Consider the following 16,570-nt stretch of genomic DNA (forward strand, 5'->3'; position numbering starts at 1 on the left):
CAGACGTCTGACACTAGCCATGGCTTGCAGAACGCAGGCTGTGGATCTGCGGTGGTCCGTGAGCAAGTCCAGACCTTCCTTAGAGCTGCACAGTATGTTTCAGCCTTGCAGTGGCTACTTGCCATTCTCTAGACAAGCCATTTACTTTTTTACCCTCTTGACTTTATTCGTGCTAATCCCTACTTCTGGAATGCCCTTCCTTACATTTTCCACTTAGAAAAATTCTAAGTGTCCTTTAGGGCTCATCTCAAATGTCACTTATTTATCCTCCAGTTTAGAATGACTCTTTCCTCATGCTGAGTTCCTGAAACAATCAGTTCCTTCATTTCTGTAGCATCGTCAACATCATCACAGGCCTGTGTCCCACCATTTATGGTCCATTTATTTATTCAGGGTGAGAATCGTGGCTTTTTGTCTTTAGATCCCTAGTGCCTGGTTGAATATTGGGAACATGGTAGTAATATTTGTTGATTTTAATGGAATGTATGTAATCATAGCTTCAACCTTTTTCTTTCTCGGAATCAGTTAATAAGTTACCTATGTGGCTATTACTTGTGCTTCATCAAAATCTGTGACTGGAGATTAAGTATGTTTTAAAAATAAATTAAAGAAAACCACCTGTGCTATTTCTTTAGTGGTAATTGTTAGGGGGTGAGGCACAGGGTCCTCCAGGTTTGAGATTGAAAAAATGTGATAACCATTGCCCCAGCTTTCCTAGTGCCAGTTGTTTTCCTCTTTTAGTCAGGGAATATGCTGCAATAGAGGGCAAAGAATAAAATCTCAAGGGTGTTGCCAAAGCTAATATAAATACAACATGATGGAGGGGACACTTGGGAGATTATTGTCCAAGTCTGTCTCAATTGGAGTACGAATCTGCTTCAGGCAAGTTGGTATTTTTGAAACATTATAAGAAGCAGAAAAGCAAAGTCCAGCAAAAGCAAATATCTACAGGCTAAAAAAATCAAACCCAGAGCAATCTATTTTTCTGGGAGGAGCATCTAAAATTCAATTTTGGGTGTCTATTCTGGGTTCCATTAATTCCCAGTTCTCATAAATAAGGGGCTCATGATGGAGGGGTCATTTTTGTCATATAGGTTGAGTATCCCTTATCCTAAATGCTTGAGACCTTAAGTGTATTGGATTTTAGATTTTTCTGGATTCTGGAATATTACTGGTTGAGTATCTCTAATCCCAAAATTTGAAATTCAAAATGCTCCAATGAGCATTTCCTTCGAATCTAATGTTGGTGCTCAAAAAGTTTTGGATTTTGGAGTGTTTTGGATTTCATATTTTCAGGTTAGGAAAACTCTACCTGTATTGGCTACTGCAGCCTTATTTTTTGCCTCCAGACTACCCTGGAAAGTTCAGTTTCTGCTGTATTTGGATGACAACTACACTGGTAGGTCGGGGAGGGGGGCCTCCCATGGCCCCTTCCTGACCTAATCCATTTTGCTGTGAGAGCAAACCACATAAGGGATCATGTTATGTGCCACGGATACTCAGCACAGCTGACTGGACAGGAGGGGAACCCTGACCTACAGACAGCCAACAACTACATGGAATAACTTATGAGATGGCCTTTTAGTAACAGTTCTGCCTCCCAAAACAGATGGTGGTGACTAGCGAGGCCAATCAGTTTTTCTCTTTGGGGACTTGCAACCAGGAAATACAAGGAGAGACTCAGTCAGTGTATATTTATTTTCATATTAGAATGCAAGCTCCATGAGGACATGGTCTTTGCCTCTGTGTCTTCTACTGCACACTTAATACTAACAAAGGGTTGGCATAGAATAGTTGCTCAATAAATGGCTGTTGAATGAATGAATGATCATTTTAGTAGTTATAGTAATAGAAAAGCACTAGAGCAGTGGTTCTCAGGCTTGGGTATGTATCAAGTTCACTAGGGAACTTTGTAAAAATACAGAAGTCCAAGTGCTAGTCTACTTCAGTGAGGCCAGGTCCCAGCAGTCTTCAATAGTTTCTGGGTGATTCTGATACATACAAAGTTTGAGAACTACCACACTAGAGTAATGCTTACTAACCCTCTACTGTTTTGTGGATAATCAAACAATCAGTGAGAATGCTTTGAACATGGAGGGATCCTCTCAGCAATCAAAGTTGGCCACAAGGCCCAAATTGTACTGATGTTCTTGTGTTTCTTGGACGTTCCTATCACCTTTACTGTCAAATTTTTCTTTTTTTTCATTTTTTTAAAGAAACTTTTGATTTTGAAATAATTTTAGATTTAAAGAAAGTTGCAGATAGTATGGAGAATTCCCATATGCCCTTCACCCAGTTTCTCTTATTGTTAACATTTTACATGGACCATGGTACATTGTTAAAATCAAGAAACCAACATTTGCACATTACTAACTAAACTCTAAACTTTACTCAAATTTCATAAATTTTTCTACTAATGTTCTTTTTTTTGGCATTTCATGCAAATTTTTACTCTGAAAATGTTAGCAATACAGACATTACAGCTAAACAGGTAACTTCTACTTTTCAATTAACATAATGATTATACAATTACTTTTAACAATTCTTTTTCATAAGAGCCAAAGAAATTCATGGAGGGAAAGTTAGTATCTGCCTCTCACCCCAAAACCAAGTTATTTCTTTAAAGGTAATCAGGTAACATTGGGAAAGTAATATTTTAATTTTCTATTTGCAAAGAAACCTTGGTACCCAAATTAGTGTTATTTTTAATATCTGTTTTGGTCTCCTGTTTCAGATCAGCTTCCTCCACGACCTCCTCCGGAAGCCCCACAACCTGAGCTACTATATGACTCACGAGAAGTAGGGTACCCCCTATCCATAGAAGGTGGAAGCCCTCGTTCTTGTCTGCCAGCACGCTCACGACCACTGGAATAGATAGGACTTCTGCTGCTTGAGTAACTCTCCCAACTTCCACTATATCCATCTCATGTATAATCATCATAACAGCTGCTTCCACCATAAGTCAGCGGGGGCCCACGTGCAGGTGCACCACAGGACCTTCCATAACTCTCATATCCATCTCTGTGAGAGCCTCCACTTGGATGTTCAGAATGATCTCTATCACGGCCTCCACTGTAGCCATCACGTTCAGAATGATCTCTATCACGGCCTCCACTGTAGCCATCACGATCACTGTATCCTCTAGAGGAATGTTCATCCCAAGAACTAGAATGGCCATAATCATGGTATGAATACTCTCTAGGTGGTGGAGCATAATCCTTGGTGTCTCGGGAACTTGGATAATCTCTGCTTGAGTACTTTCTTTAGCTGCATAACCATCATCTCTGGGTGACATATAGTAATCTCTCTGGGAAGACACTGGCTCTCTGCATGGAGCACCTCCATAATTTTCTCTTCCACATGATAGTGGGCATTGTCCTCCCATTCCACTACTGTTTCTTGCTGCAGCAGAAGGAGCAGATCTTTTAGGAGGAGGACCTCCACTTCTTGAAGATGGGCCTCTTTTAACTGGAAAAGGGTCCCCTAGAAGAACTCATGTTGACATTAAGAGTATATCCACCATCATCCAAGTGTCCTCCACGTGAGGGATGCCCTCTTGCTCTTCCACTTCCTCCTCTTCCACATCTCAGACCTCTTGGAGGGCCTCTGTTTCTTGGAGGAAGTGGTGGTCTCCATCTACCACCACTTTGAAAAGACGGTTTGTTGGCTTGCTCTACTTTAATTGCTTTTCCATCCAAAGACTTTCCATTCATATCTTTAGCAGCATCCTTAGCATCTGTAGGGCATCTTGAAAGTAATAAACACAAAGGTTCTGGACTTACTGGTTTCCCCATCCTTCTTCAAAAGAACTTCCACTATGCAACCATATTTCCCAGATACTGCTTTTTACTGGTCTCAGTATTGAGGCCTCCTATGAACAGTTTCCCAGGTCGATCTGCTTCCACCATTTTGCTGCTTTTTTCCATCTTCTGAGAACTTCCGTTCAGGTTTCCCTGAGCAATCGCAGGCTATACTCTAACGTTCTTTTTTTGTTCCAGGATTCAATCCAGGATCCTACCTGGCAGTTAGTTGTTACGTCTCCTTTGTCTTCTCTGGTTTGTGACAGTGCCCTAATCTTTCCTGTTTTTCATGACCTTGACAGTTTCAAAGAGCACTGCTCAGGCATTTTAAAAAATATACCTCTTTTTGGATATGTCTATTGATTTTCTCATGATTGGACTGGGGTTATGGATTTTGGGAAGGAACACTACAGAGGTAAAACACCATTCTCATCACATCATATCAGGAGTTTGTGTTATTAACATGGCTTATTACTGGTGATGTTAACCTTGATCATTTGTTTGGTGCTGTCTTCCTTAATAGTAAAGTTACTATTTTCCTCTTTCCCTATGGAAACAAATCACTATGTCTAGCCACCCTCAAGGATTTGGGAGGTGAAGTGGAGAAATGGAATTAAGCTCTACCTCCTGGAAGGGCATTATCTATATAAAGTATTTGGAATTCTGTGGTATATGTATACCACAGAATACTACTCAGCTATACAAAGGATGAATTAATGCCTTTTGCAACAATTTGGATGGAACTGGAGACTGTTATCTTAAGTGAAGTTTCTCAAGAATGGAAAAACAAACACCACATGTATTCTCTCTTAAACTGGAACTAAATGATGAACACATATGTGCACAGAGGGAAGTAAAACTCATTGGAAATCTATCGGGGGGAGGGGGGAAGAGGGGAGCGGCAAATACCTACCTAACTGGTACAATGAACACTATTCAGGTGATGGACACACTTATAGCTGTGACTCAAGCATTGCAAAAGCTATCCATGTAACAAAAATGTTTGTACCCCCTTAATATCCTGAAATTTAAAAATAAATAAATTATTTCCAATTCTTCTGTAAGGAAGTTTGCCCTTTCTTATTTATTTATTAAATCACTTATTTATATCCATAAGGACTCATGGATATTTATTTTGTACTTTGGTTAATACTGTGTTATTTATTGCTGGTGGGAATGCAAAATTTTGTTGCTAAATTGTGCTGGCTTTGCATAGCGAGAGCCATTGGGAGTACTTTTCAGGTTGGCTTCTGTGTTCTTTTGACAGATCCTCATGCTTTTTAAAAAAATTGTGGTAAAATACACATATACATAAAATTTACCATCTTAATTATTTTTAATCATACTGTTCAGTAATATTAAGTATATTCACATTGTTGTGCAACTCTCCTTATGTTTTTGGAGTACTTCTGTACTTTTTGGCACTAGAAGATGCTTTAGGCTCATGTTGTATTTTTCCTGTTCTACCCTAGAAATAGCCATTTCTTTAAGGAGCGCTGATTCCTTTAATTGAGGAATGGTATTTAGAAGCCAAGTGCTCATGACTACTAGAATGTCATTGTTTCTCGCAGGAGACAGAGCTAGAAAATGTATATATATATTGATTCTTGTATACACACATATCTGTAGTTATTTTTGTATCTATCTGTACATATATTAAACTAAACATGAATTCATACTTTCTATGACTCAACGCTACCACAGGGTTCATTTTAGCATTTCCCCTTTGCTTATTTCTAATTTCGTTGACAGTGAGAAATCTAGCTCCCATTACTTACCATTTCTTTCTTTCTTTCTTTTTCTTTCTTTCTTTCTTTTTCTTTTCTTCCTTTCCTTTCCTTTCCTTTCCTTTCCTTTCCTTTCCTTTCCTTTCCTTTCCTTTCCCCTCCATTCCTTCCTTCCTTCCTTCCTTTTCTTTCTTTCTTTCGACAGAGTCTTGCTCTGTCATCTGGGGTAGAGTGCCATGGTGTCAGCCTAGCTCACAGCAACCTAAAACTTCTGGGCTCACATGATCGTCCTGCCTCAGCCTCCTGAGCAGCTGGAACTATAGGCTTGTGCCACCACACCTGCCTAATGTTTTCTATTTTTAGTAGAGACAGGGTCTCGCTCTTGCTCAGACTGATCTTGAACTCCTCACCTCAAACTCCTGACCTCAAGCAATCCTCTTGCCTCAGCCTCCCAGAGTGTTAGGATTACAGGCATGAGCAGCCATACTTGGCCCATTTATTTATTTTTTTAAACTTTGTGTATATATAATATACAGAGTAGTTTCAGAATTGTTAACATGAACCCATGTGAGAAGCAGATTTACCAACTAGAGTATGGTATTTATGTACAGTTTTTTTGTTTTCAAGCCTTATGGTTTCCACTCAAAACACCATTTTCCAAAGTTACTTACGTCACCTCCTTTTTTGCCCTCTGCCCCCTTCAGTGAAGTGAAGATATACATGGTTATCTTCATCTTTGTGATACAGTTAGATTCAACTCACAGTCTGTATTTGATCCTGGGATCCTTGATATATGGTTGATTTTCTTTTAATTTGTGCACATTAAAATTTATTCTTTGTGATGTACAGTTCTATGGGTTTTTACAAATGCATGTATCTACCACCCCACTGCCATAAAGAACAGTTCCATCACCCTAAAAGTTCCCCTGGGTTAACCTTTTAACCCAAGCAACCACTAATCTGTCTTCTATTCTTATAGTTTTGCCTTTTCCAGAATGTCACATGAATAAAATCACATAGTATGTAGACTTTTGGGTCTGATTTCTTTCACTTAGCAAAATACATTTAAGATTCATGCATATCATATGACTCAATAGCTCATTCCTTTTTTGTTTGTTTGTTTTTTACAGACATGGTCTCTCTGTGTTGCCCAGACTGGCCTGGGGCATGGCCTCAAACTTCAGGGCTCAAGAGATCCTCCCGCTTCAGCCTCCCTAGTATTGTTTTAGGTAAAAATATATATGTTAATAAAGATGATGGAAATGTTAAAGAATTTCAAAACCATCAGTACAATTTTGGGCCTTGTTATTGAATTTGTTTACTGGGAATGTTGCACACAGCTCTAGATTGTACCCACCACCACAGCCGGCTTAGCTCATTCCTTGTTATTACTGAATAGTATTCCATTGTATGGATGTACTATAGTTTGTTTTTCCATTCACCTGTTGAAGGACATCGTGGTTGCTTCCAGTTTTTGGTGACTATCAGTAAAGCTGCTACAAACAATAATGTATAGGTTCTTGTATGAATGTAAGTTTTCAATTCACTTGGATGGATACCTAGGAGTACATATGCTGGGATGTATGGTGTTTAACTTTATGAGAAACTGCCAAACTGTCTTCCAAAGTGGCTATACTGTTTTTGCATTCCCACCAGCAATAAGTGAGTATTCCCATTGCTTTACATTCTCATCAGCATTTGGTATTTTGGATTTTAATCATTCTATTAGGTGTCTAGTGCTATCTAATTGTGGTTTTAATTTGCATTTCCTTAATGACAAATGCTATTGAACATATTTTCATACGCTTGTGTACCATCCCATGTATCTTCCTTGGTAAAGTGTATGTTCAGATCTTTTGCCCATTTTTTAATTGAGTTGTTTATTTTTGTTTATCCTTACTAGATATGTGACATATACATTTTTTCCCCAGTTTTTGGCTTGTCTTTTCATTTTCTTAGTGTATATCACAGAGCCAAAAAAGTGTTAAATTTTGATGAAGTCCAATCTAGTAATTTTTTTCATGAATTGTGCTTTTGGTATTATATCTAAAAATATTACCAAACTAAAGGTCATGCAGATTTTCTTCTAAGTTTTCTTCTAGAAGTTTTATAGTATTATATGTGACCCATTTTGAGTTAATTTTGTATAAGGTGTGAATTATGTGCTCAAGGCCATTTCTTTTACATATAGATATCCAGTTGTTCCAGTACCATGTGTTGAAAAGACTATCCTTTCTCCATTGAACTGCTTTTGCAGCTCTGCCAAAGAGAATCTCTAGAGCTGGGTACAATCGTCCCATTAAACAAATTCGATAACAAGGCTCCAAATTGTACCAATGCTCTTGCGTTTCTTTGACATTTCCATCATCTTTATTAACACATATATTTTTACCTAAAACCTCTAATACCCAAGGTAAGTAACCTATCTGTTTTTTCCAGATAAAAGAATCTGCTTAAGTCTGCCTCTTTCAACTGTCTTCTAGTAGCTGAGTCCTAGCAACTTTGCAGGTGCCTAATTTTAGGTGATGAGTCCTTGGGTTAATTATTACTTTGAGTCCTTTGAAGATGAGAGGTACTGGTAGGACCAGTAACTAGTGCAGCATGGACACTATTGACCTTCTGATGCTCCATTTACTTGCTTGTTTGGCTGTTTTTTTCCTCCTTGATATTGTGGAGAGAAGGAAACCCATGAGCTGCACCAAATTACCTCGTCAGAATATGGAAGAAGTTGGTGGAGTTTCTATATGGTTTTGGGCAATAGAAAGGAGCACATCTTGCCATCTCAGGCAATTTATTTCTCCTTGCTCCCTTTTCTGTATCATGGGACAATGTCAATCATGTTGTTAAAGCAGGATGCATAGAGTGATATTAAGAGGTGATTGCAGACGGGTTCTTGTCTAAAGGTCACAAAGTGTCAAGGGGCTTTCAGGGACTTACAAAGGGCTTGATAATGCATCATTCTGTATATCTGGAAATTGCTCCTGGAAACAAGGGAAGAGCTCTGTTTCCTGTTAATGTAAATTCTTTTTCCCCCAGGACACTGTTAACAAATGATTTTCACTGGGAAGACACACACCTGGAACATATGTAGGATTATGCAATGTTCTCAGCTTGATAACTGTGACTCAAATGCTTTCTTAAGAAAGTGGGTTGAAATGTAACTGGGTGAAAGTGATATTTTTACAGAAAAACCTTGAATCTGCCTTAGTATGAATAAAATGTCATTTGCAAATGTCGATGTATTATTAGCAGTAATGTATTACTGATATAATCCGGGGTCACAGACTCATATGTCCATGGAGGGAATGAATTGGGCTGAGTATGAGAGAAGTGGAAGCAGTGGTAGCCATGGGAAACTGGAGGTCTCAAGCCCCTTCTAAATGGACTAGCTGCCACTCATCTCCATCTGATTAAGGACATTTAGGAATTTGGGCCCAGTATTGCCAAATTTGACTTTTTAAGAGAAGCTAGAAACTTGAGTTCTCTTATGAAATCAACCATTTTTTTTAATGTCAGTGATCAATTAACATCTTTTTAAATTTTAAACCACAGTTTGTGGGCCATCATAATGCAGACCAAACAAATATGTCTGGGCTGGATAGAAGTATCCACAGGCACTCAGTTTGTGATCTCTGATTGAGATAATATACTAGGCCACTATGTCAATAATGGTTGGTGTAACAGGCTCTATGAACAACTTTAAATAACCCCTGTATTTTTTTATAATCTTCTCCCATAACTACTTGACCTTTTGAGTTGTTTTCCAGATATGGCGGATTTTCTGCAAGACAAAGTGTTGTTGAAACTGCAAGGGGCAGACTTCCTAAGGCCAAGATTCACCACCCCCCACCACCTGCCCCCAATGCCTGTAGCCCCCTGTTAGTTACACCACGACCTGCCCCAAGGCACGTGGCCCCTCCTTTAAAAGCCCTTGAGCTCCATTAGTCAGGGAGACCGATTTAAGGCAGCTTTTCCCAACAAGACATCTGTCCTATTAAAAGTTCCCTTCTTCCTTCCTTGGCATTCCTAGTTGTCTCAATAATCGGGTCTCTGTGCAATCAGCAACTGGATCTAGACCAAAACCCCCTTGTGGTTTCAACATTAGTGTCCTTTAACAAATTGGATAACAATATCTTAGACTTGTTATAGAACATTGGCATTTATGATGCAGTATCAAATATCTTGTTTGATCCCATTGTCAGGGTGGCAGTCTGCCCTTGGTTCTTGGTGTGCTCTTGGCCAAAGAATGACCAGACACACCAAAGTGTCAAGTCTAGACTATTATCCTGGTCCTCTGACTCCTTCTTGGAAAAATCACCAGCAGGGCCAATGTGATGGAATAGCCTCAGGCAGGAAGCAGTTTCACATGAGCAGCTCTTTACTGTAGAATAAAACAAGTCTGTCTCTAAGAGAGGAAACAGACAGACCGACACACTGACTGACTGTTTGACACTCTCTCTGAATTCTTGGATTGTTTCCTTTTACTAGCCCAGTCTGTGGGAGGGCTCTCAGGAGCTGTGGGATGTTATTAAATGATAAACAGGTGTCCTCAAAATTCCATCTGCTATAGGAGCTCCGTCTCTAAAGGCCCACCTGGGCCGGAGCGGGGCAGTGAACCACAATGCAGAGTCAAACTAATGACATGATAACTACCCTTAGGTTACTCTAGGTCACTTTCTAAATCCTATCATGCCTAGGCTGGGGAATTCCCAGATTGATAAAGCAGTCCTTCCTTTCCCAGGTGTAGCAATTGCTCAGGGCAGGATTAAGGGTGAGGCAACACCAAAATAGAATGCTCACCCTTATCCTTATTCCCAGGTGGAGCAATTGCTTGAGACCACACCAAAGCAGGACACCCTTGTCCCTAGAATAGCCAGAGATCCTAACTGTCTACCTAACACTATGGCAAGGATTTTTATTCCCATTTTTTAGGTGGAAAAAGAGAGAGGTTGTGACTTGCCTAAATCACAGCAGCTGGTAAGCAGCAGAACCAGCAGTGGTACTTTGACTTTAAGTACACAACTCTTCCCACTGAACTCATAATTAAAGCAATAAAAATCGCTTCTGTCTATTGAATGACTGCTATATCTTTCTAACTCCCTTGACAGTTTATGCATTATCTCTAATCATCAAAGCAACTTTGTATTTTTTTGTTTGTTTGTTTTTTGAGACAGGGTCTCACTCTGTTGCCCAGGCTGGAGTGCAGTGGCACTAACGTATCTCACTGCAACCTCCACCACCCAGGCTCAAGTGATCATCTGGCCTCAGCCTCCCAAGTAGCTGGGACCACAGGCTTGTGCCAGCATGCCCAACTATTTTTTTTTTAATTATTTTTTGTAAAGACAGGGTCTCCCTATGTTGCCCAGGCTGGTCTCGAACTCCTGGCCTCAAGTGATCCTCCCACCTTGGCCTCCCAAAAAATAATTTTGTTAATGGCAGGCAGGTATTATTAACTTCAGATTAGTAATTTTACAGATGTAGAAACTGAGATCCAGAGAGGTTAAGTGACTTTGCCCAAGATTCCACATCTAGTAAATGATAAAACCAGAGTTGAAATCCAGGCCCATTGATTCCAAAGTTCATGCTCTGTGAATACACCATCCTGTCTCTCCCTGGAATGGAAGAGGAATGACAGGATTGTACCTGCATTTACTACTCCCTTACCTCTCCTGCCAAGCTGGAGGGACAATCCAGCCCAGCGCTATGCAAGAGAACAGTGAGGCAGCCTGGAGGTTTTGTCTTGTTTTCATAGTCCTTATGGATCAGAGTAGAGAAATTAAAACCAGGGACCTCACCATTAAAATCCCTGAGCTGACTGGAGGAACCTTTGTGACTATAGAATATATTTAGAAAAGTTCAGAGACTGCATTAAGGTTTCAGGTAGAAAATGTTAATGGCAGTATTGCTATATTGGTGTTTCTAAGAAATCACGAAAAACAAAAAAAACCCTTGAATCTGATCAAGCCTATAGAAACTAACTACATCTTTTTCAGTAAATAGAGCATATTGAGAAACACTTTAAACAAGACCATGGGGGATGCAATAAGCAAACTCCAGACTGTGGGAAAGTACAGGACAAACTAGTTTCTTCAGCAAATAAAATGCAAAAAATAAGGGGGTGGGGAGAAGCCCATAGATAAATATAGTGCATGGCTCTTGGTTTGAACAAACAAATTGTAAAGACATTTATAAGATAATCAGGGAAACCAGAACGCTGACTAGATATTTAATGACATTAAAGAATTACTGTAAGATTTTTAGGTGTGTTAACAGTCATTTTTAGAGATAACATAAGAACAATTGTGAGGGCTTTGGGCTTTGCAACTATTTATCTTCGCTTGTGTCCTTAGTGGTATTTTTGGATGTCCATACTTTAAAAAATAACTTCTATTTCTTAATTTTTGGATAGGTAATGCATACGTTCAGAACAAGATCCAAAGATATAAAAGAGTGAACAGTGAAGAATAAGCCTCCCTCCCATCAGTGTGGCTTGGCGCTCAGTTCCCTGCCCAGGAGGCAACCCACGTGTGTCCTGTTAGAATCACTCCATATTATTTATTTGTTTGTTTATTTATTTATTTGTTTTTTTAAAGCAAATGCTGGTTTCCACTGTGCTTATTACTAATATTAAAAAAAAAAAGTTTAAAAGAAAAAAACTCATTCTCAGATCTCCAATAGCTCTCATCCCTCCCTCTCGCCCACACAACTCCTGACCCATTTCCTCAGGGCCAGTTCAAAACAACCTGCTCACCGCTGTTTGCACAGGAAACAATCTGAGCCAGTGGCTTGGGGGGAGAGGGTTGGAAGAGGGTGACAGTACTGTCCGGTTCCACCCAAAGATAGGCCAGGTGGAGACTCACAGAATTCAAATGAAAGAGCTGGTGGCCTTACAATGACACAGTCTAACTAAACGGGCTGGAGAGGAGCCAGGCTGGGCAGGCCCATCAGAGGCTTTAGAAGACACCTCCCAGGCCTGTGTCAGACCCGGAGTAACCAACCCCGGGGGAGGGACGGGAGTGCGAGGGGGACAGTCTCCTGGAAGGTTTCACAATTCTCCCATGCTAGGAAGTGGGTAAAGTCTAGAGGGCACCAAGAGCCTCACTCATTTTGGCAGAAAAATTTCTTCCAGTGTTGAGAAGTCACAAAAATGCCACGGACATTAAGAAGGGCTGTGAGGGGATGCACAGTTTCACAGCACACAGGGATCACAGTCTCCATAGCAACCTAGTCACACCTCTATCACAGAACTTATTACTCTGATAAAATCATCTATCTAATTGTGCATCAGCCACTGGAGAGGAGGGACTGGGTCATATTCTATATTCTGTCCCTTGTGTCAAGCACAATGCTTAGGACATGTTTGAAGCCCAGTGAATCTGTATTAAATGAAGGAATGAACAGATTTTCAAAACATTTTCCTTTAACCCAATTTTACTTAGATTTTGTAATTTGTTGTATATTATCTTTAATAATTCTTTTGTTCCAATTCCAGTAGTATCCATGTTTCTTTCTTCACTAGTTCTCTTGCAGAAATATTATTGAATACAAGCTGGGTGTGGTGGTGTGCCATGTAGTCCCAGCTACGCAAGAGGCTGAGGCAGGAGGATCACTTGAGCCCAGGAGTTTGAAGCTGCAGTGAGCTATTATTGCACCATTGTTCTCCAGCCTGGGTGACAGAGCAAGACCCTGTCTCTATTTTTTTTTAAATAGAAAAGAAATTTCATTATTGAATACAATATTGCTGTTAAAATGAATAAACTAGAGCCACATGTATCAACATGGATAGATCTCAAAAGTATAAAGTTAAACAAAAAAGCAAGGATATGTATGGCACGATACTACCAAGTTTTAAAAATGCAAACAATACTAGGCATTTGTGCTGGTTATGTGCTCTGCATTCTTCTGTATCGCAAGTGGCTGGGAACCTGTGAGCTACATACATGTCACAGTCTCCCTTGTCACTTGGCTTCTGATTAGGTTTTGCCAATGTGAGGCACTAGTACAACATTAGGAAACAGAAGAGAGGGAGATGCCATTTTTCTTTCTGTTTCTGGCAGTTCTAGTGATGGCAGCAGCAGCAATAGTAGGAGGTGACTGAAGATGAGCATTTTAGTAGGATCAGTGGTGATTTTAGTAGTGGCAGTGCTAACCTGTAGCAACTCAACAGGGAGGAAATCGAGTGAACAGATACTCTCCTCTCCTTCTCCTCTGCCCCTCAACCTCTTGCCAGTGCTTCCCGTTGGCCAAAACCAACCAGAAGCCAGAGGTGAAGGGAGTCCAGTGAGGCAGTCTGTCCCACTTAGTTTTCTGAGCACACAGAAAGGTACAGAATTGATCTGGAGGGCACATGGATGAAATTGAACATAATCCACCTATCTCATTTGCTTCTCCAGCCCTTCCTATACCTTTGTAACCAGTTCTCAGTATTAAATCCTCCTTCATGTGAAATATATAGAGTGGATTCTGTTTTGCTGGCTGGACAGTGATTGATTGAATATAGTTTATAGATACAAACATATGTAGCAAAAGAATAAAAACTTGCATGGGAATAATTACCCCTTCCACATTCAAGATAAGGGTTACCCCTGGATGGAAGAAAACAGAATGGAATTGGGGATAAGTGAACAGGGGGCATCATCCATATCTGAAATATTTTCTTTCTTAAGCTGGAAGGTGAATTTATGGATATTTTTATATTATTCTCTGTTTGTTATATTAGACTCTGTGTTTTCATTTGCCAGAACCATTTAATCATCCTGAAAACTATGTGTGTGTTTAAATATATGAATAAATTAATGAATGAACAAATGAATGAAACCTGACTCTGAATTCTGACCCTCTCATTTAATAATTGTTTAAACTGAGATAAGTTAAGCTACTTAAGTTCTTAGTCTTGCGTCCTCATCTTTATCCTACCACTTACATGTGTCCCAAAGTCTATCTTACAGATGCCATCATACTGTAACACTATTGTGTCACCAGCACTGGGACTATAAGGGACAGCACAATTATCGAGAGAACACCCAGTAGGAAATGCCAGGCCTGTGTTTAATCCACTCTCTTTTATTACTTTGTGTGGACAATCTTCCAACTTTCCATAGATTTCTTTTTTCTTTTTCTTTTAATTTTTTTCTTGTCTTTTTTGCTCTGTGCATTCTAGTTGCAAAAGCTTTCTATCATCGTCACCCCAGGCTTGATTCAGCTCATATTTTCTAACTTGTCAATGCGCTTTTGCAACTTCTTAAAAATCATTGCAAATCTCTTTGCTAGCCTGATCTAATGCTCTCTTTTCTTTGCTTGTAGTTCTCCACGCAGCTGTTTGCCCATCTTGTGTGGGTGGGTATTCACATTCCTGTCCTCTGGGAAACACACCGTTAGGATACAGGTCACAAACTGGAACTGAGGGAGGGTCTGTTTGAACTTTCGCTTCTCTCGTCATCTTCTTTTTCTTCTTTTTTGCAGTTGCCCCATGTCCATCACCATCTCCATCTCATCAGCGTCCTCTCTTTCTCTTCCAAGGTTTGCCTTTCCAGTTGTCTTACTACCTCATCCACCTTCCTGTCACCCTGCCGTAGCAGCCCCTTTACTCTTCTTCTTTCATCTGTTTTTCTTGACCATAGAGGCAGCTCCCTCCTCCCTGTCATCTGGATGCAGGTCACCAATCAGGTGGCTCCCAGAGGCTGCTGCCTCCTCCTCGCCTGTCATGTGGCCCGAGAGAGCATGACAGAAGGAGACAGAGCAGCGAGGGCCTGCTCCTTCTTCACCCATCTGCACCAGCGACACCGACACCGGAAGCTACTTTCTATTGATTGTGATAATTAAGTGGAATACTATATACAAAAGGTCCTAACCCAGTGCTTAGCACATGGCAAGCCATCAACAAATCACAGCCTTCTTCCTTCCTGATCTTTTAGAAAGAAAAGGAGCTTTATTTTTATCAACTTTGAATTTCCACAATTGTGCGATGCCTCGAGGAGGCTGCTTGCTTGCTTTTCTTTCTTTTAAAAATCATGTAGTGTTTCTTCTCTGATCACAAGAGCGGTAGTTATTCAATGCAGAAAACTTGAAAAATACAGAAACATACATGGAAGTGTGAAAATTGATCATACAAATTGAGTCACTCTTGTCATACCCAAATAAAACAGAATTGAGAAGCCAGAGGGATAAAAATGCACTCCAGGCACAATACATTAATCAGAAAGTTAATTCTCTGCAAGCCTGGCAGCTGAAAATGCCTGCTGTAATCTGAAACCGGTTTTATCTAATGACTGCTGAAATGACTTGCTATAGCTCTCAGACTAGTTTTTCCACTACTGTCACTTATCAAACAGAGCTTGCCAGCTCCTCAAAACCTTATGAGTGCCAATAAAATTTTCAAAAAACGATACATAACATTTCTCCTTTTTATAACACCTCTAACCATCGCTTTGTTCTTTGGAGAACATACTTTCACTTGTATGAAGGCTGTGGCTTCCCAATCTGCAGATTTTTTAAAATATAATAAAGCTCTTCCTTTTCTCTTCACAGATCTCACAGTCTTTGTTAACATTTCTTTGGCAACAAGGGTGCGATCTGAAATGGTCCCTCATCTCCTTCCCAGTGACATCTGGACCAACACATCGGTGTCTGCAAGAGTCCCTGGAGCACAGTTGTGTTCCCAGCTGTGTTGGGGAAGAATGAGGTCAGCCCTCTTGGATTCAAGATCTCCCGTTTTTAGGTTGAAGACTCAGAGATTTTATTTTCTTGAGGGAGCCTATTCTTCTGGCTCTATGGGCCCTCTGGGGTACACTCACATTTTGTGGGGTATGCTCACATATTGCAAGATACACTTGTGCTTTGCAGGGTATGCTCACATTTCAGGTTTTGTAGGAGTGCTCATGCTAAGGGCACTGGAAGGGACACCTTAGTCAGGTCGGTGCAATGGGTAACTCAAATTCTGGTCTAGGACCAACTGCCTTCTGGTACTCCAATGGCCTTTAGGTTTAAAAATTATGGGGAAAATTCCTTCACCTATATAAGGCTTTGGATAAAATTAACCTGGAA

At 40.2% G+C, this 16,570-nt stretch overlaps 2 pseudogenes; both read right to left on the minus strand.

Annotated features, from left to right (window-relative positions):
- Positions 1 to 2,705: 2,705 nt before the first annotated feature.
- LOC123643261 lies at positions 2,706 to 3,908 on the minus strand (annotated as a pseudogene).
- A 10,775-nt stretch (positions 3,909 to 14,683) lies between these two features.
- Positions 14,684 to 15,288, minus strand: LOC123644119 (annotated as a pseudogene).
- Positions 15,289 to 16,570: the final 1,282 nt, after the last annotated feature.

Source organism: Lemur catta, chromosome 8, assembly GCF_020740605.2.
Source record: "Lemur catta isolate mLemCat1 chromosome 8, mLemCat1.pri, whole genome shotgun sequence".
NCBI classification, from domain to species: domain Eukaryota; kingdom Metazoa; phylum Chordata; class Mammalia; order Primates; family Lemuridae; genus Lemur; species Lemur catta.